At 33.4% G+C, this 21,719-nt stretch overlaps 1 protein-coding gene across 1 annotated transcript in view; it reads right to left on the bottom strand.

Moving 5' to 3' along the window:
• RSRC1 (arginine and serine rich coiled-coil 1) overlaps positions 1–21,719 on the bottom strand; it is a 334,340-nt gene that overhangs the window by 142,150 nt on the left and 170,471 nt on the right. The gene's annotated exons all lie outside the window — the stretch shown is intronic.

Here is a 21,719-nt window from a genome sequence, read left to right as displayed (position 1 = left end):
AGGACACAATGTGAGTTACATGTTTTCAGTTCCTACTAACTATCCTAAAACCGTTCTCTCAACAAACGTTCAGTTGATACAGTTGATAACTCTGAAACTAAACTACTTTCCTATCAGCGACTTTATTCTGAGATTTTTGGATAATGTGTTGATAGTATTCAAACTATAACATGGATTATCAAGTCTATAATTTTTATAAAAGACCTGTTAAAAATTGTTTTTAATATTTACAACTTCACAATACATTTATAAAAATGTCAGCAAGTGGCTAAACAACCTCATGTTTATATATGACACCATTATTTAAGAATTAACATTTAACAAAATATATTAGAATGTTTCACTATTTGTAAAAAAAACCGCTTAAATGAAAAGAATTAAATAATTGGATATAGAAAGATGTTGCGCTCAGAAAAGTTTAAGAATTTGAATAGTGCTTTTGAATAAACTGTAGGAGACCGGATGGGAGAGTGGTAGATGACATGGGAGGGAAGACAGGGGGAGCCAATTATATCACAGAACAGGGGCTATTTTATAAGTAAGTGTCATTGGAACACAGCCATGTCCGTTGCTTGCATGTTGTGTACGGTTGCTGCTGTGCTCAACTCAACAACAGCAGAGTCAATTATCTGTGGCAGGAAGCTTATGCCGGCAAAGTCAAAAAGATTTACCATCTGGGCCTTTAAGGAAAAGTTTGCTGCCCCGTGCCAGAGGAGATGGAGAGACTTGGAAGAGTGTGAAACAGCAGGGTGATGAGATGATTTTTGTACTTTGATACATTATTCTAGCAACACCCTTGAGGATGACCAGAAAGGAATGTGATTGGAGGCAAGAAGTGCAGTTAGGGAGCAAATAAGGAATTCCAGGCGAGAGACTACAGTAGTCCCTCTCTATATTGCGGTTCACTTATTGCGGTCTCACTGTATCGCGGGATTTAAAAAAATATTGTATTTAATTATTTATCGCAGATTTTTCACTATATCGCGGGATTTTGCGGTACTGTATACGTATGTTGTTAAAGTTACGTAGGTTTAAGAGTGTAGAATATGTTTAAGAACATAAGTAGTGTTTATAAAAGTGTGGAAAAGGTTAATAAGGAAGTGGGAAAGGTTAATAAGGGACTGGGAACGGTTTATAAGTGTGTGGGAAGGGTTTATAAAGCCTTAAAATATATACAAATACTAAAATAAATGTAAGGTTCCTACTTCGCGGATTTTCACCTATCGCGGAGGGGTCTGGAACGTAATACCTGCGATAAGTGAGGGAATACTGTATGAGGGCCTGAGGTGTAGTGGTAACAGTAAAGTTGGACAGGAAGAACTAGAATGAGAAATACTGAATCAGTAACAGCATGTTTGGATATGAGAGGAGTTGACAAACAAAAATGTCCTTTATGTCATCTTTGTAGAGAAAGTATATGTAAGTGTGCTTTTAAAGTACTGAAAATATGTGACATCAAATTAAAATATCAATAGGGAACTGTGACATCTACTGAATATAATTTCTCTAACAGTTACAAACTAAACTGCCTATAGGGGCCTAACAGTTAATATAAACATTTGTGAGGATACAAGGCAAATGGCATTTGACATCAGTATCAGGGAGGATGGAGAGTGTGGAGAACTCTGGAGCACATGGCCCAGCCTAAGGAAGCAGCGGATATTCAGCACCAACTCACGTGGTCATGCAGAGAGGCAAGTCCAGGGTTATAAAATTTCTTGGCTTTTCATGAGACTTTAAGTCATCATGAAGACCAAAACTGTGTGGAATAAACACTACTTCTAAGAAATAGATTCAATCCCAAGACAGTTTGTGACCTCTGCATCTACTTAATACACACAATCATAACGTGATACTTTGTGCAATGTAACGTAACTAGAAAAGCATGAAGAAAATTACATTCTTACAAGCAGATTCCAAGCAAGCTAAGACTTAATGAAGCATACATTTCAAAGCATCCTAGTAAGCAGTGTCCTTTGACAGAAAAATGATAGACACTTTATTGGTTAAGATATTTCACAGGAAAGTTTAATGTAATTCATAAGGAAAGATTTTTTTTAACAATTAAGAAATATTGAAAACATAGAAAACTGTATTAGACACCATGAATTTTCTTTTGTTGTGTGCTAGGTATTTTTGTATTTCCATAAATAGTCTTGGTCTTGGTTCTGGGACAGAGTTAAATCACTTGGAAGCAGTTTCGTCCTTTTCCATTCCTAATTTGTTAAGCAGGACCAGAACAGCTTTAAGTCTGTTGTTCATTTTTCCCCACTATTGAGACAATACATTTTTTTAGTACTTGATTGGAAGCACCATGATATAGGAAAGTCTCTACAGTGTGTTGGGAACAGGCACTATTGGCAACTCTGTTAAAGACAGGCACTGAGTCCACTCTAATTGCATCAGGTGGTTCTTTTCCAGGCCTTGGATAGTCTGTTTCCTCAGGTGCATGTACTGATAAGCAGCCTGCTGAAGGGGACCCTCTGCAGTTCTGTAGCTCACTGCTCTCTGGTAACCGCCCTGGGAACTCTAGAGGCTTGGCTTCCCCAGTCTCGCAGCTCCATGTTCTCAATTCAGAGAGCACCAGGCTCTGCCTGGGTTCTCCCTACCTGTGGTGTGACCTGAAACTTTCTCCAGGATTGAAGCCGAGATAATTAAAGGCCTCACCTAATTTTTTGCTAATCTCTTGGGAATCACTGCCTTTCATGCTTGATGTCCACTGTCTTGAGAGCTGTTTTTTCAAATAATTTGTCCCCACCCCCACCCCCTTTTTTTTTTCAGGTGGGAGAGTAAACCTGATCCCTGTAAAATACATCATCAGTGGAATAGGAAATCTACTATTTCTTTTACTAGCACAACAATCTCATGAGGTAAAGGTACTTGCCCACAGTCACACAGCCAGTGTCTAATGCATGTTAATAAAAGTGCATTAGCTGCACAAATAAACTTGTAAGTTCCCTGTGTCTGGACAACTTCTACATCCTTCTTCTGACTTACCCATGTTCTTTCAAAGCTCAGCTCAAGATGTATCACCCCCTGAAAACCACGCCATTTTCAGTTTATTTTCTCCCTAACTCCTTTCATGATGGCTACAATCCTCTGCTCTATGTCCTTGTAATACCCAGAGCTTACATGTATCAGTACATCATCAGTATAATTACTCATTCTGTTGTCTCTATTTACTTTGAAGACTATCAGCTTCTTGAAGGCAACAAGTGTCTTATATCATTGTTTCATTAGCACCAGACTAGCGTCTGAAAGAGTCAATGCTCAGTGGTATATATTTAAAATAAACTTCCATATAAACTTTAAAATGCTCATATTTTATATAAGTTAACTTTGAAGTATTAATTTCACTGAATTCTATCTGTAAGAATTTACCTAATTCAAATAGCTGAATGTTTGAGAGAATGATAATGGTGTTGGGGAAGTTATAACAAATAGTAATAATGAACCACAGAAATCTGATATAATTAATATTTTTAACCTTTTGATTATGGAATGGCAGTTCTTAAAGTGATCACATGAGCTCCAAAAATGTATGTGATAACTTTTATGTGACCTATCTCTCCCAGCCAACATGACATTCCTGAGAAATAGCATAAGCTACCTGAAAAAAATAACACCTTTTTTGAAAAAATACAATGACTACTATTCAATGTATGTTTTAATGTTCCAGACACTATACTAAGCACTTTATATACATTTCATTTGACAAACTTCTCCTAACAATCCTGACAAGGCAGGCATTCTTAATGTTATCTTTTAGATGAAGAATAAATTACCCACAATCACAAAAATTTTAAGGTTTCAGAGCTTGAATTTTAATCCAGATGACAAAAATCTTTGTTGTTAAACATTATACTGCCTCACAGATTGAGCTACATTTTGTTTAACTTTCATCAGAAAAAAAAAAAGTCTAATCATTTTTGTACGCCAGACAATACTGTACAAAGTTAAAACTAAAATTTCTTTAGTCTTTTGGATGTGACCACTAATGATCTTAAAGGTTGTAAGTGCCATTTTAAAAGCTCACTTTAATCAAGCTTCTTCACATGAATAACTTAAAAAATATTAAACATATTCACAGTATAGGTACTGTGCCATCTCCTTTAAAGTAGAATGCAATCTCACTATGACAGAAACACATATCAACAGCTTATCATATTTCTGACTACACTTCATTTTAACAGTTACTATAATTCTATCTCTTAGGATCAAGGTCTAAGATAGAAATATTACAAGTAGATCAAAAGCAGATTTATCTTGCCTCTAGAACTTAGCACCAAGTTGGTTTAAATAAAGACTAAAAAAAAGAATTAAACCTACAACACGTATCTCATTCTAAATAGCAAATTCCTTTTAGAGTTTTATCAAACGTTTTTTTAAAGAGCTTAAGGAGCTTGAAAAAAAGTTAATAGCTACTTTATTATAAACCAGAGAAAGATGCATTTTATAGATGTCTTCTATAAACAAGCAAGTTAAAGAAGTGAATGTGAAGCTAAGGTTATAACATCCTTTAGGCCTGTTTAAGAAACCCATATTCGCAACCCTATTAAATGATGCTGCTCATATACTACACAAACACACAGCCATGCCTCTCTGTTTATAAAACTGTCTCTATGGCAGCAAGCATCGGGGTTGAGTAGTTGTGGTACAGATTGTATGGCTCTCAAATATTTATATGACTCTTTATAGAAAAGGCTGACTCCCAATCTAAACTCCTTCCCACTTACCTTTTTCATTCTATATAGAGCTGCTAAAGTTATCTTCACAAATCAAAGTTCTAATTAAGTTGCTGCTTAAAAAAATACCTCAGTGACACTCCATTGTTTCTAGGGTTATGCACAAACTCGTTGCTTTAGTTTTCAATACTATTAACAATATCCCAAGCTATTCTCCTATCTTTATTTGCCAACCATGTCTACTCATAACATTTCGTCAACACCTGGCCTCTCACTGTTTCTCAGCCACTGCCTATAGAGCCCTCTTCCTGGAATTTCTTTTTCACCAGTCATCCTCAGCTGTAGAAATGCTGAGATACCACCATATCTGTCCAGCCCCACCTAACTGGATGGATACAGTATTGACTATTTTATGGGGCATACAGCCCTCCAAGTCTTTGTGAAATGCTACAGACTACCTCTCTGTTCTTTCAAAATGAGGGTCCTCTCCCTTCCTTAGTTTCCTTCATTTCTAGCCCCAGCTATGAAACCTCGCTACTTAAACCACCTTGAAACAGAACTTAGGAAGGAGGCTTAGATTTGGAAAGGAAGTAGCTTTATATGAAAGCTAAGTAGGTGAAGTAGAAATTCCCTCCCCTCTGTGGAGCCAAGGTAGTCAGGGAGACAGGAGAAGAAGTTTGGCTATTTTAATGCAATTTTAGAAGCATGAAACAAACAAAATTGGAAGAAACAGCAAACCCAAACCATCATTTATTTGTGATGGCTACACAACTATGCCACTAGCTAGAAATGTTTTCTTAACATGCTCCTATAAGAACTCCCCCCCACCCCTGCCCACGGCAGTTAAACCAAAAGATTCTCCCAGAGAAGTAGGAAATGAGAGCTTTTGACATACATCAGTTATTTGTATGTTAGGCCTCTCAGAAATTCTAAAATAATTCCATGTGAAACAAATTATTTTTACCAATGCTTCTAGACATGGCACTGAGGTTAGAGTAAAATTAAGGCTCAATAATACAGCTGTTTAAATTTTGAAAGGTCAAATAATTTTAGTTCCCTTTTTTCTAAAATGAAAGTGTGTGGTGATATATAAGGATATATATGTATATTCTATTTTTAAAATCTTTATAGTCACCTACTTTTGCTACCACAATTTTAAGTACCAGCACATCTTTTAGCCTATACATATTAACATTTCAGGTTGGTCTATAAGACATTATTTTAAACCATTATATAAACGTCTTTTCTGGTCTTTTTACAATTCAGTTTAAAATAATACCTCCTATTTTTAAAAATCTTTTGTAGCATTACAACAGTTATTTCTAAGAAACTTATTCCCTATGACTACTTTTCTTTCTGCTTTTTGACTTTGTCTCTCTCCCTTTGTAGCATCTCAAGACTGCTGAGAAGGGAATGGTGTTCTCTGCAGTATCATTTATCTGGAATAGTCTACCTATTTCTCTTTGCTTTACAGACTTCACACAAGTTTTTAAATGTCTTGACAAAAACGTTTCTGTTTTATTCCAAGTTATGATTTCTATCTTTGCAGTAACTTTACTTTGCCTCTAAAAGATCTTCCAAATCACTTTTTTGAAGTATATTCTCCACTAAAGGACAATACTAGACAGCTTTTTAAAACATGTTTTTCCCCCTCAAAAAAAATCCATTAAATATCTACTTGTCTGAACCATTGTTTTTAAAATGGACAATGGCACAGATAAACCCACAAATGTCAAATACATACGTTATTTATTTAGTTACCATAAACATGTTATAGAAAATAATTTATTTGATTTGAATGATTTACTAAGTCATTTCCTAGTTGAAATATTTGCAATCAGGGTATGTTTCACACGTGCCCAACAGGTGAATATAGATGAAAGCGAAAGGCAGAAGGCAAATATCAGAACACCTGTATTCTAGTCTTGACTTTGTAATCTTTATGGGTTTTAGTTTTCTCACCCATGAAAACGTGCTCATGACAATGTATTTAAAAAAATAGAAGAGTATGTCCAATACACGAATTGTTAAATAAGTTATGGTCTGACCCCATGATAAAAGCAGCACAGTAAAATTTTCAAATATTTTAAAGAAATGAATAACATGGAGAAATGTGAAAACAATATTTTTAGAAGACTACAAAATGTTAAATAATCCAGATTTATAAAATAAAATGCATATTCTAGAAAGAATTAGAAAATATATAGCAACATAATAATTTTTTTCCCTCTATCCTTAATACCTGTTTTCTAAGTAGGATTCTATTGAATAGACCAGGAAAAATAGGTATTATGACAAAAGGAAAATTCTTTAAAGATAAATTAAATAAATTTTAAAAATTGAACTTAATTTCCTTATAGTACATGATAAAGCATGTTTATGTCACAAATTTGCTCTAAAAACTGCAAGAACTATGTATTGTCTGTAGTTTGACATTTGATACCCATTCTTGCTACTACCATGATGTTAGAGACATATTATGCTAAGAGGTGAATTTTATAGTGAATAAATGTTCTAGCCTTTTGCCCCAGAAGACCTGTAATCAATACTGGCTTAAGTAAGAAGTGAAAATGATGTAGAGAGTCGAATACTGTTTTTTTTAGTTAACATCAGTCTAATCACAAAACCACTTCACAAGTCATCATAATTAATGATCTCTGTTTCAGGGAAGCCCAAAACATGGGTGTTGTTAGTCATCATTAAAAAGTATTGGCAGAGCCTTGAGTTGTAATCTACGTTGATAATTTTCTTTTAGAATTCTAAATTAGAGCCCAAATAATATACATATATAATAGATACATTATTTCCTGGGCTTTCATTCTATAATAATCAAATCCCTCTCCCTTTATTACTAGTCTCCTCCTGACCCTTCCTCATTGACCTAAAATATGAGGTAAATTAAGCCCTATTTTTATTTATGAAAATTGCCATACTAATAAAATCATATAATCAAATATACTGCTTTATACACTTTAAAAATACCTATTACAAAAGGCAACTATACAGTATCATAGTAACTTTAGTTTGATAACTGCAACTCTTTACCACCTGACTAACCTTCACTTCATTTTCTTAAAGGATTGATCATTTTACCAAAATGGCAGCTAATTTATCAGTCTTAAAAAGTGTAATTTTATTCAAGATTGATTTTTGTGTATATTTTGTTTTTTTCTTGTTCATGAGGACATGAGAAACAAAATATTCCAATTAGAAAATGAACATACCTAAAAAACAAACAAATAAAAAACTTTTAAATTAAAAACACATGAACTGCTAATACATAATCATTCTTAATTACAAACTTAATTTGATTCAAATAACGAATCAGAAAGAAAACATACAGGGGTAGGGTTGACACTTTAGGCTTAGAAGCAACAGAAGAAAACATAAAGAAAAAAGATTGACAAATCTGACTCCATAAAATATTCAACTTTATATAAAAACTAGCTGGCAACACAGAACCAAAGTAAAATGGCAACCTTTGTGACAGTGAAATAAATCTGAACAATAAATCTAACCAATAAATCTAAATAAGAGTTTGCAGTTTTATTTAAAAATAGTTCCTAAAAGTTGATAAGAAAATCACTAATTCCTAAAAGAGAATGAAAGAACAGAATAACTCACACACTAAAATGACAGCTAGTCAAAATCTCTCCTTAGATTTTTCTGGTAGAATTCTCTGTCATTATTATTAAAATATGCAAACTAGAAGATTATAAATGAAAATCCATGTAAAAAGCTAAGTATTTAACAAAAACAGTAAATCAGACATTTAAAAAGCTATACTTTAAAGTATATGATTTTCTAACCACTTTGCTATACTTTTGAAACTAATGCAGAATATTACATGTTAACTGTAACTGAAAAATTTTAAATTAAAATTAATAAAATTCTACTGTGAAAATAAAAGTAACTCAACTCAAACTACAGTAAGTAGTTAGAAGGTACGCAAGACAAAAAGATTAAAACATGACATCATTAACATATAGCATAAAGGGCAGAGTAAAACTGTGGCCCTTACAGAATATATTCAAACTTAAAAATCTACCAGCTTAAAATAGACTGCTATAGATATAGAAATAATATACATAAACCTTAAAGTAACTACAGCCAAAAACAAAAACAAAAAAAACAAACAACAACAATAACAAAGAGACATACAAAAGTAAATAAATAAAGCCAATCAAAACAGTAAAGAAAAACAGCAAACTACTAGGGAGGGGATCAAAAGAAGAAGAAAGGAACAGAGGCGAACTATAAAAGCAACCAAAAAAAAAAAAATTAACAAATTGGCAATAATACTTATCAATAATTACTTTGCATGAAAATGGATTAAATTCCAATAAAAAGGAAGAAATAAACATTCAACCAGAACAGGAAGAAGAAACACAAATTTAAAAAACGAGGACAGTATAATAAGACTCTGGGACATCTCCAAAAGTGTGAAATCCAAATCACAGGGATGCCAGAAGGAGAAGAAGAAGAGCAGGAAATTGAAAACTTATTTGAAAAAATAATGAAGGAAAAATTTCCTAATTTGGTGAAGGAAACAGACTTACAAGTCCAGAAAACAGAGAGTCCCAAACAAGTTAGACCCAAAGAGGACCACACCAAGATACATCATAATTAAAATGTCAAAGGTTCAAGATAAAGAGAGCATCTTAGAGGCAACAAGGGAAAAGCAGAGAGTTAACTACAAAGGGGTGCCCATAAGATTACCAGCTGATTTCTCTAAAGAAACTTTGCAGGCAAGAAGGGGCTAGCAAGAAGTATTCAAAGTGATGGAAAAAAGGACCTACAACCTAGATTACTCTATCCAGCAAAGCTATCATTTAGAATGGAAGGGCAGATAAAGTGCTTCCAAGACAAGGTAAAGCTAAAGGAGTTAATCATCACCAAGCCACTATTACATGAAATGTTAAAGGGACTTATTTAAGAAAAAGAAGATCAAAACGATGAATATTAAAATGACAACAAACTCACACTGTCAACAATTGAATCTAAAAAGCACAAACAAAAACAAACTAAGAAAACAACCGTAACAGGAGCAGAATCATAGATATGGAGATCATCTGGAGGGTTATCAGCTGGGATGGGGAAAGGGAAGAATGGGGGAAAAGGTACAGGGATTAAGTAGCATAATTGATAGGAACAAAATAGACAGGAAGACATTAAGAATAGTATAGGAAAGGGAGAAGCCAAAGAACTTACATGCACAACCCATGAACATGAACTAAGCGTGGGGGGGGGGGAGTTTGCTGCAGAGAAGGGGGTTACTGAGCAGAGGGGGCCAAATTGGGACAAATGTAATAGTACAAAAAATAAAATACACTTAAAAAAACAAGAAAAACCCAAAACACCCAATTATAGATATCTATGCAACCAATATGAAAGCTCCTAAATATATAGAGCAATTATTAATAGACATAAAGGGAGAAATCAACAGTAATACAATAATAGGACATTTTAATACCCCACTCATGTAAATAAACAGATCATCTAGACAGAAAATAAGGAAACAATGACCTTAAAACGTCACATTAGACTACATTGATTAATAGATATTCATAGGACATTTCATCAAAATATTGCAGAATGCACATTTTTTTAAATGAACATAGAACACACACAAGTATAGATAACATATTAGGCCACAAAACAAGCCTCGATAAATTCAGGAAGACTGAAGTCATATCAACCATCTTTTCCAACCACAAAGGTATGAAACAAGAAAACAATGACAGGAAGAAAACCGGAAAAAACAAATACGTGGAGACGAAACAACACATCATTTAAACAACCAACAGATCAAAGAGAATATCAACAAGATATCAAAAATGATCTTGAAAAGAGTGAAAATGAAAACACAGCTTTTTAAAATGTATGGGATGCAGCAAAAGCAGTTCTAATAGGGAAGTTCATAGCCATATAGGCCTACCTCAAGAAACAAGAAAATTTCCAAATAAACAATCTAACTTTACACCTCCAAGAAATGGAAAAAGAACCACCACCACCACCACAAAAAAAAAAAAAGTACCAAAATAAATAAAATCACAAATGAAAGAGAAGTAGTTACAAATGACACCACAGAAATACAAAGAATCATTAAATTACACTATGAACAATTACATGTCAACACATTTGACAACCTAGAAGAAATGGACATATTTCTACAAGTATATAACCTTCCAAGAATGAACCAGGAGGAAATACAAAATCTAAACAAACCTATTACTAGCAATGAAATTGAAGCAGTAATCAAAAACTCCCAAAAAATAAAAGAATTAAAGGCAAATATACTGAGGAATAAACAAATAGGCAATCCTAAACAAAGAACTTTGGAACTATAAAGAAAGAACCAAATGGAAAGTCTACAATTGAAAAAAAAACAAGACAAAAAAAAAACCTCACTAGATGGGCTCATTAACAGATCTGAGATGGCAGAAGAATGAATCGATGACTATAAAGACATTAATAAAAATTATCTAGACCAAAAGTAAAAAAAAAAGTTAAATAAAAATGAACAGAGCCTTAGTGATCTGTGAGACAATATCAAACATCCTAACGTAAATGTAACTAAAGTCCTAGAAGGAGAAATAGAAGGGGCAGAAAAAATATCTGAAGAAATAATGGCCCCAAAATACCAAATGTGGTAGAAAACTTTCACGCTTCAACAAAGCTCAGTGAATCCCAAGTGGACAAATGAAAAAAGTACCACATAGTCAAACTCCTACAAGCCAAAGGCAAAGAGAATCCTGAAAGCACTGAGAGAAAAACACAACACATGCAAGGAAAAACTATGATTAATGGTTGACTTTTCATCGGAATTAATGCAGACCAGAAGGTAATGAAATGGCATTATTTAAAGTGCAGGTGGAGAAATACCTGTCAGCCAAACAAGAATTCTAAATCCAACAAAAATAAAGACAAAATTAAAACCTACCCTAACAAGAAACACAAAAGGAAGTCCTTCTGGCTAAAAGGAGATAAATGGAAACTCAGAACCAAAGAAAGAAATGAAGCTCATTGTGAAGAGTAAATATGTAAGTAAATATGAGATATATTTTATTTTCTTAATTTTTTAAAAAGGACATATACCTACTAAAAACGAAGATTTTACCACTGCATTGTTGTTTGTAATTTATATAGATATAATATGTATGACAGCAATAGTACAAAAGAGAGGAAAATGAAGGTAAAATTGGTACAAATGGAGGCAAACTAGTATATTTCATTGGAAGTAAGTCAGTATTAACTTGAAGTATTGTAGGTTGTGATAAATTAAAGATGCATATTATAATCCCTACAGAAACTACTAAAAAGTGTTTCTACAATGTCCTTGAAAACTTTTACCATAGTCAGAATATCAGTTGAACACAACAGTATACATACCTACTGTTTAAAAAATGCTAAAAAGCACACCATTTGTAATAAATCAAAACAGTAGCATTAGAATGACTTTTCCCTTTTCTTTGTTGTTTCTGGATTGCATATAAAGTGATTATAATATTTTTAAATACAATATTCCAACAAAATGTAAACCCTGACAAATATACTGTAATAAATATATCAAAAAGCTCAGGAGATACTAAAGACATTTTTAACATATGTTATCATGCATGGGCATGAGAGAGTCTACAAACTTCCTGATATAATATACACTTAACTTGTCTTGGACAGAAAATCTACAGCTTTTATCAGCTTCCCAAAGTGATCTATGTATCGAAAAGTTAAGAACTAATTTTCTAACATATTAATACATGGTCTGTCAAATCCTATTCATTTACAGTGTGCCTTCCAATGCATCCTTACCTAATTATTGACTTCAGAAATGATGACTCACTAATTTAAGTTAGTTCATAACTCTCTTACCCTTATTTTAGAGGCTTATATCTGGGTGACAGGAAGAGACAGCGTAAGGAAAATGTACTCTGGACAACAAAGGCAGAAAATAGCAAGACGACTCTATGAATTGGAAATCCCTACACCTGAAGCAAGGTATTCGCTATGTAATTTTTGCTATTATTTTTCACATAAGTCTTCAGGATAAAATCTACTAAGTTTATTATTTGTGTGTGTGAGATCCACTTTTTAATTACTTTTTAATATTTAAATTTATTAGGGTGAGTTTATGATTTTTAAAGATTTTTTAAGTAATTTGATGAACAGCCAGGCTGAAATTTACAGCTCTGAATTAACAGTGAATTCCTGCCAATGTAGTTTGTAATAATTTCAGTATCTCTAGCACCCCAAGCATTACCCAGAACAGAAAAGATTCTTAATAAACACTTTGTTGAATACATAAATGAGTCTTCTTTTTCATAGTATGTGAATAAAAAATAAATCAGGCAAGTTCCAATTACCACAAATTATACATAAAAATATTCAGATAAGAAAATGTCTACACTTCTTAGATAATAAGTTATAGGTTATATTAGATTTGTGTTTGGATCATTAGTGCTGAAGTAATCCACATTTCTGTCCCTGATACCCTTTCTGTTCTCACTGGTCAAAGTTAAAATAACTTCTCATTAATTTTATTTCCTAAGGTAAGCAAGTCTTATTAAGTCAGCAATATCTCTTGTGCTCTTGAGTAATTATATCGAGACATTTATCTATATTAAGAAAAACTTTTCTTTTCAAACAAGAGGAAATAATTTGTTATCTAATAAAAAATATCATTTTAGATCATTTTCAAATCCAAAGCAAATCTTTCCATATAGCTGCTCAACATGTTATAATTCTTACTACACTAGAAAAAGCCCTTTGAAGCTATAAATTTAAATATAATGTTGGTGCAAAAGTAAAGTCTGACTTTTTTAAAAGAAAGTTTGAGATAGTATCTATTAAATTTGTGCCTCTTCTTATAATTTTTTGATGTCACAGTGACTAATTTATACCTTATTTTTTTCAGATTATTGAAGTATTGTTCATAATCATCCGCAATATTTGCACCCATGTTCATCCCATCTAAAGACCACATTTGAAATATTTTACTCTGTGAGATTCATAAAGGTGCCAATGCAAGTACAGCAGCAAAGTCTATTCAGAGCGCTTATGGGGACAATGCAGTGACTGAAAGAAGTTGCAGGAGCTGGTTTTCCCATTTCCGAAGTGGGGATTCCAGTTTGAAAAATGAGCCAAAAGAGGGTGTCATCCAAAAAAATGTGCTTCCGAAGTGTTGGAAGCTGTTGTCACAGAAAACCCCACCATTACCTCTAGGAAACTTGATATTTATATCTATGAATATCATAGATTAAAAGCATAAAAGGTAGCTTTAACATGATATTCAGATAAGGTTATGTGACCAGGTAATTCACAGAATAGAGAACACTCTCCTTGGTAAACCAGGAACCAATTTACCCTATTTCATCTTGAATATGCACAGGGTCCCAATCCTATAGGAAGAGAAGTTTCAAGCAATACATATATGCATGCTAGTAATTATTATTTAATAATGATAATCATGCAACTAAAACCAATTGTATGGAGAAAAATCTGGAGATAGAATATATTTTTTAATGACTACAGTAGAACACTATCCTGACTTAGAAACATTACATGTGATGTTTTGGCCCACTCAGTATTCCACTGACTAATGTACATTGTAAGAGTAGCTGGACAGCCCATATTGGAAGCTAAACTGAGTTAGATTCACACATTTCTGGGTTTGCCTGGTCAGTCTTTGGTGAGGGTCTATCAAAAATGTAGTGCTGGACCAATAAGGGGTGTGGAAAAGAAGTCATTCCTCAGGGAAGAGTGAGTTAGACAAGCTGAACCTCCTAACAATGTTTTATTAATAGCTATCATATTTGTCATTTCCAAGTTCAAAATACATATCCATCACTCGTTTCCCTTTGACTGAGGCTCCCATGCTGGCCCTTCCTCCACCTTGGGTCTTTTTGATGGCTCCTAGGAAATGAGAGGGTTGGGATTTAAAAATCAAGTTACTTTCACTATAATCTTAAACACACTCAGAAGTATGAGGTATTCATGCGTAGGTATTCTCTCCTCTTCATAGAATGTAGTGTAAAAAGGGAAACAACCCTCAATTCTGACAGAAGCTCAGGCAGGAAGACCAGTCACATGACCTGGTACACAGGACAGTTTCTAGTGGGATCAGCAGTGGTACAGGGCAGAGGAAGGTCAAAGAAAGCAGAGGGGGACTTAAAAAGGAGAGGTGAAGGCCTTATTTTGTCCCCCGCTCCCGCTTCCCACAGTACTGGGACTTTGGCTGTGAACACATATGAGGCAATTCTCCTCAAAAGTGCCACAGACACTTGGGGGACACTGATATCCACCTTAACTAGGACAAGTCAGTAAAACACCTTTTGCAAAAAGAAATTTGCTTCTATTTTCATATTTGTCTTCTAGGGTGGTTCAGATTAAGCAGTAGGAAAAAAATCTGGAATACAGAGATGCTTTGGTACACCAATAATGCTCAGATGTCACCGTGTCTGTTGCTAGGAGACTGTCAAATGGTAACACCTCAGTGAATTAATGGGTAGTTTCACCTGGAGTTCAAGAAGCCAGAGAGCCCGTGAACATGTTCCAGGAGGATCTCTAGGAGAATGTTCTTTGATAATTTTAAAATGCGTTTCTGGTGATAGTCGAATAAAAACTACTAATAGAAGCGTATGAGTGCCCCACTTACTATCAAGCAATTCAATGCATGTTCAGTACCAGGATTTGTGTTTGTGCTCATAATCAATTTTGGTTCCATGTGATCTCCTAAAGCGCTGGTGACTGCTTTTAATGTATCCTTAAGGATGTCCAACCGCTGCTGAGGAGGCCTGTCCCAGTCAAATGACAACAATGCCCTCACATCCACTGCTGTACTCATGATAAATTTTCTGGCAGTTATAAAGACAAACTGATTATTATTGAAGTTATATTTGCAACTAAGACATTTTCACAAAATAATAAGTCTTCAATTTTTCGAGTTATATACTGAATTGAGACTTTGTCATTTTTATGAGGGTAAATCAAAATATTATTTGATTTAGCATTGGAAGTATTATTCTGGGCTAATGAGAAAAAACTGGGCACTCTGTTTGTATCAAGAGCAGGCCAAATAATGCCACAGCGCTCTCGCACAATACTGAGGGAATCTGCAGTAGGCTGAGCAGAGAAACCTAGTGGGAGAAACGATGCACAGCACACAGAGCAGATTAGGACAGCACAGACAGACTAAACTCAAAACACCTGAGCTATAGCATCACTTTCTGTATTCATCATTTGAGGCAATGTTCTGCTCATTTTTGCGTACGCCAACTTGCAATGATCAGCAGCAGAGCAAGTAAAGGTAAACTAAGTAAGAATTTTTTCTTAAGTAGATTTTTAAAACTGTTCAGTATTTCATTACTTTTGGTTGCATCATGAATGACTAGATCATCAAAACAATGGCTCTGATTAAAATAAGCTTTATACAAATGGAAAATTAAAATAACTGCATTGACAAATCTCAAAATCATTCAAGCAACATACAAAACATAAAACACGTTGAGTATTAATAAACCAAACATTGGAAATTCAATGTAAGTAAAAAACTGCTATCTACATTAAATTGATTGTTAATTTATATTAAATTGGTTAAGTTCTATTTTCATTGATCTTGAAATTTTATTTTTAATTTGTAAGTTTATCTAGTAAATGTGTATTAATATCCAAATTTGTTTGAGAGGTATCTAAGTATACAAAATGCATGCACTCTGGAGCCTAGATTGCCTACGTTTATATTCCAGAGCTGACATTTATTTGCTGTGGGATCTTAAACAAGCCATTTGGCCTATCTGTACCTCAGTTTTCCTTATTTATAAAATGCAGATAATAATAATACTGAAAAATCCTGCCACAATGTTGTATGTGGGATTAAAAAAAAAAAAAAAAGTATGAGCTCTGGAGACAGACCACCTAGATTTTATAGCTCAATTTCCCTTCTCCTGGGGTGCATTATTACTGGATTTTATTGGCTACCTCACAGGGTTATTGTAAAGACTGGATGAATTTCTATATACATTATCTATCTATCTATCTATCTATCTATCTATCTATCTATCTATCTATGTATCCAAAATGCCCAGCACATAGCAAGAGTTATATGTTACTTCACATCATTATTGTTGCCATAATTTCATTACTAATATTAGTATAATGGTTTTACAGTTACATAAACACTGTAACTGTAATGTGTTTAAACCTAGTTTTACATATATATATTATAAAACATTGTGATATAGTATCAAAGTCTACAAAGTTGGAGTAACAAGAATTTTTTCTCTTTAAAGAGAGGAGAACATATATTACTAAAATTTAAGAAACTATTTTTTTAAATTGTACCTCCATTATCCTGTGTATATCTCCACCATTTGTTTTAACCTTAACAGAAACATGTTATTTCTGAAACTCTTAAAGGCAGTGCCAATCTAGCAACACAGCAAGGCTCACTAATATTTTGGGGGCCTACTTTCACCTTATATCATCTTTTTCTATTTACAAAACACTGTGGCGACTATACAGGCCCATAGTATGGCAGCTACTAGTCAAACAACTGTTCAACATCAGCCAAATCAAGTGTGGTCTTATTTCTGTTGATTAAATTTAAATGTTAGGTAAGTGAATGAAGTAAATGATAACAATGAACATTTTTTAATTTTTCAATAATGTAGCACAAGTTACTAGAATAGAACCACCATCTTTAGTACAAGGGCTGTAGAACCTTTTCGTATCACTAAAACACAACTGTCCATAGGTTACAGACTTACTTATTAAGAGATCCTTTTCCTTAAACTTCTATGTTTCTATGAAAACTTTTAAAATATTTAGAAACAAAATGCTACCTAAATGATAAAGCATCAGGTCTGTTTTTAGAGAAGGATAAGAGTTGATGTTCATCTGTATTTTGGATTAGATGGTCTTTCTATATCAAACAATTATAGGCATCTTAGGAATGAGCTAGCATATAGATAAATAAACAATACTTTGATGGTACACATTCCCCATTACTTAATATGTCAGAACACAATACCATTCTCTTTTGCTGGGATACCCAACTGAATTACTTCATCATTTATTTTTGCCATACATGTGATGGTTAGTTTTATTCTTGTCCATTTTCATGAGAAAATTTTTCATAGGTGAGCTTTCCAAAAAATTAGTGCTTTATCCTCCATCCTGAATAGTGGATACAATTTGGATAATAGCCAATAGATGGCACTGTTCTCACTACGTAGCAAACACCTCACTGTCTCATTACAGGCACAAAATATTAAGACAAAATATCTGCTCAAATCAGTGAATCTGAAATATTTTTTGTGATGGAGGCATATATGAAAATATGTTACAAATTTTAAAATTTACACCTAATAATTACAGGATATGGAGACCAATTTAAGGCAAACATGTATTTATTCACCTAAAACTGTTTATTGAATACCTATGGTGACTATGCACTACAGATGCAACAATAAATAAGACATTTCCCGGTGTCAGATAATCATACAAAAATGTAGTAAGTAAAATTATTGACGGAGATATGCATAGAGGAGCATGGGGGCTCATTCTGAATAAGGCATGTGTCAGTGAAAGATTTTTTTTACAAAAATGATGCCTGAGCTGGTCACAAAAGATTTGAGGGTGGGTGGGTGGGGGGTGTGTGTGTGTGTGGGGGGCAGCTGGGGTTGTTAGTCAACCACACTTTAAAAAAGGGAAAAAGCAACAGCAATAACAAGAAGGTAAGAAATAGTGCAGAAAGAATGAATCAGAACGTAGCAACATAAAAACCTGGAAGAAGAGATTGGTAGCACTCAGAGGCTATGCCATCTTAAGAAATCTGGACTTCAACCTTTGATATAATTGGGATCATTAAAGGAGTAATGTGGAATAGCATGATCAGATTTATATTTTGGAGAGATCACGGCAGGAGCTATGTGAGCCTGAATTTGAATAGGATTGGAGGTGGAAATCCCACACAGTGGTTTTTGTGGTAGTGCAGACAAGAAGTAATGAAGCCTTACCAACAGCAGAGGCAATGATGGGTACAGTCGAAGAGTCAGTTTTGAGAAATATTTAAGGGATATGTGTTACCAGGAAATGGTATTTAAATGGATGTGGGAGATGAGGAAAGAGGAATTACGGATGACAATCGAGACACCATATTTCATAGGTCCTTCTGAAATGCCACAGATAACTTTTTACTGATCCCGCAGCCTTTTAATTGCTTTTAATGTAAAGTATAAGTCACTTGTCTCCCTCTTACCCATCCAATCTTTACTCTTTGATAGCATCCTGTTCTTCAACATCCTTACAAGAATTTGTAAGAATTACCACAAAATATGCTTATTATGTATTTATTTGTCTCTCCTACTAATTCAGTTGTACTGCATGAGGACAGGTCATCTCTCCTGATCTAGATCATCATCCCATACCTACCACCTCATCTGGGGCATAGTTGATGCTCAATAAATATTTGTTGAAGAAGCACACCTTTCTAAAGTTTCAAGCTCTTCTCACATTCTGCTTGACTGATTACTTTCCATCAGGATCAAACACTACTTTAGCCCCCATTCCGTAAAGCACAGTCACAACAGGTGCTGCCTTTTCCTCAAGTACTTGAGCTTTTTTCAATGAAAGCTTTTTTCACCAGGGCAGGACAGCTAGAAGCTTTTTTCCAGTGTAATCGGTGCTCTCTGGTCAGGACAGCTTGCTCCATCAGGAACAACTAAAATACCACTCTACAAAAAACAAGAAGTTTCTGCCTTCACCTTCTGAGACCTGCCAGGGTTTCTACCATGTCTCTTTGCATCCCCTTTTCATGAATATTAATTTATTCAAAAGACATAATCTCTTCTCAAGACTATCGGAAGATGTCATAGTCGGCCAGTTGTCTAAAGTTTCTTTGAAGAAAAAAACTTTTCCTCTCTCTTAAATTATAAATTATATTTACAGCATTGTGTGTGAAAAGGGAGATTAGTGCTGAGTGCTATATTTTTTAAAACAGTCAAGTTTTCCAATAATTTTCTCTATGTCAGTTTCCTTGGAATTTTAAAGAAAAAACTGAATATAGACTAAAGGAAATAAACAAATTTACTGTAATAAATATAAAAGTATGAATTTAAAGATTACATAGGCCTTCAATTTAGAATAAATATTTAAAGGATAAGCTGTTCTGGAGCATCTACAATATTCATCCAATAGATATTTTTAAAAATTTAGCACATACTTGCACAATACATTTTTGAGGTGGTGAGGTACTATCAGGAATACAAAAATAAATCTAAGTAATTATTATTCTAATATGATAGGTAAATATGCATATAAAAACTATAATTAGGTGTTCCATGTATTAATACTATTAGAGAGGTATTATAAATTGGCACAGTAGTTCAGTGCTATGAAAGATTAATTTTGACTGGATATATGCAAATTACAGAGAAAACAGAATTTAAGCTGGTCTTTAAAGAGAAAGAGGTAGTATGTAGTAATGTCGAAATGTAATTTATAAGTAGGTATTTTTAAAATTTTTTATTCAATTTATTTAAAATAAAATGAAAAAATGAGTTCACTCACTTCTTCCATCCCTCAACCCCCTACTCTCTGCCTTTTATCACTACCAATTTGTTCTGTTTATCTATGAACTTGGGGTGGTTTTTGGTTTTACTTTTTAAGATTCCACATATAAGAGATATCCTACAGTACCTGTCTTACTCTGTTTGACTTATTTCGCTTAGCATAATGCTCTTGAGGAGCATATAGTATATTTTTTAAGAACAAAAATATGCGAAAAATGAGGTCACAAACAACAAACTCCCAAACAGCAGAAAACACATCATATTAGGCAGACATATAAAGCTAGTTACATTTAATGTAAAACATCACGTCAGAAAAGAAAACCAAACAAACAGATAAAACACACCAAGTCAAAACAGTCACAGTGCCATATTGAAAATATAGTTTTAAAATGTTATTTGGTTACCCCCTTAGTAAGATCATGTGTGTTCTGAACTCAATTAAATTCTGGTCTCCAAATGACTCCAAAACGTTACTGCTTTTAAATAAAAAACTATCAATGACTCTACTTGTATTTTAATAAATGCTACTTTGTCGTTGTAGTTTCTTCTAGAAATATATATTCACATAGAAACTTTGACAAACTTGGGAGGTAGGTTAATATAAACATTTTAGAAATCATAATAAAAGTGGACTGAGTGAATAAAGGAGAGAAAATGGAATAAATTATATTGGAATAGCATTAAAAGCAAATCTCAAATAAAGTCAGTGTAAACTCTGCCTTATTAGATGGGCACCATGTATCTGTGGGTAACAATAGACATTTTAGCAATTATCTTTTAAGAGCCTTCACAACTTTTTCACTGTCACTTTACACATAATGTTTATATAACATTCTTTAAATGGAAACCAGGTATACATTAAACAATGAGTACTGATTTGTGGTTTTTTTTCAACATATATTTTTAAAAGCTGCTTCTTTAAATTTATCAAGCCCTCAAAATATACTATGCTTTAACTTTAGAATAAATCTGAATATATGGTTATGGAGATACAGCGAACACACTTATATTTATTATTTACAGTAGTATAACCAATAACAATTTTTATGTAAATAATTTAAAGAATGGAACCTGGGTTTATTTTGATATAACTAATTTTATGAAGAAAGTTTGCATACTACATTTAAAATATTAATTTTGCTAAAAAAATAAGGTATAAAATAGCCTCTCCCCCCCAAAAATATATTGAAAGAAAGCCACCTATAACTGACTCACTACAAGAACAAATATTACAAGAAAAAAGAAGGTAAATTATTTTGCTAATTATGGAAAATACTCTAAACTTTCCTCAAGACATAATGTGTTTGTACAAATAAGTGGGACATTTATAAATTATTATAAGCCTGTCTTACCTTCCATACTAGATTATAAATTTCTTATATTATACTGTATATCCCTTATAGTTCTTCACCATCAAACATATGTGTTATGCAAAGTATATATTATATTCCTTTGTAATCTATTG

The sequence above is a fragment of the Furipterus horrens genome, unplaced genomic scaffold (assembly GCF_987537825.1).
Source record: "Furipterus horrens unplaced genomic scaffold, mFurHor1.1.pri manual_scaffold_1, whole genome shotgun sequence".
Classification (NCBI taxonomy): Eukaryota; Metazoa; Chordata; class Mammalia; order Chiroptera; family Furipteridae; genus Furipterus; species Furipterus horrens.
The sequence above is the reverse complement of the archived record's forward strand: the minus strand, read 5'-3'. Positions and strand labels throughout refer to the sequence as shown.